A 1,045-nucleotide genomic window follows, 5' to 3' on the forward strand; every position below is an offset into this window, starting at 1 on the left:
AAACTCTCTTCAAAAAGTCTTACGTTCCTTTGACTCACTCAATCTTTCTTCGAGCCCAGAAATGTTATAAGTGTGCGCTCCCCCCGTCCATCTCAATTGAATTGTCCTGTCCCATCTCAATTCAATCCTACCCTCCATTTCAATCCACAGTTTCTCTAACCACTTCACTATTCTACTGTCTTGCCCAAAGATCATTCTTGATCTCAAGTCCTTTGCACTTATCACACTTCTACACACTACCTTCTCAAAGATCATTCTATCTCAAGTCCTTTGCACTTATCACACTTCTACACACTACCTTGTCAAAGATCATTCTCTCAAGTGCTTTGCACTGATCACACTTCTACACTATACCAACTTCTCACTACTCTATCTGTCAGCCCTAGACAGCACTATACCTCTACACTCTACCTTGTCAAAGATCATCTTCTCAAGTGTTTTGCACTGATCAGACTTCTACACTATACCACCTTCTCACTACTCTATCTGTCAGCCCTAGACAGCACTCTGCCTCTACACCCTACCTTCTCAAAGATTATCCTTGCTCTCAAGTGTTTTGCACTGGAAACAATGTCTGGATTCAACCAAAACCAGAACATGGGCTTTGACTCAAACTGTTTCGGCTCAGGCTTTCTCATGGATCAATCCTTCCAGAATCAGAATACAGTCCCAGATTTTGCCATGCAAGGACAAGATTTTGCCATGCAGGGACAAGATTTGGCCATGAATCTATCGTTCCCTTCTAACGAAGCCATGCTTGGACAGCCTACCTACACTCAACAGCCTGTCTGCGCTCAACAGAATTTCTTGCTCCAGCAGCCTGTCTGGGTCCAGCAGTCTGCTCCTATCAATCAGCAGGCTGGCTTTTTTCAGCAGCCTGCTCCTATCACTCAGCAGGCTGGCTTTTCTCAGCAGCCAGTGTTGCTCCAGCAGCCTGGCTTGCTCCAGCAGCCTGACTTCCTCCAGCAGCCTGGCTTTTTTCAGCAGTCTGCCTCTATCGCTCAGCAGCCTGGCTTTTTTCAGCAGTTTGCTCCTATCAATCAGC

This window comes from Cordyceps militaris, assembly GCF_000225605.1.
Source record: "Cordyceps militaris CM01 unplaced genomic scaffold CCM_S00002, whole genome shotgun sequence".
In the NCBI taxonomy this organism is placed as follows: Eukaryota; Fungi; Ascomycota; class Sordariomycetes; order Hypocreales; family Cordycipitaceae; genus Cordyceps; species Cordyceps militaris.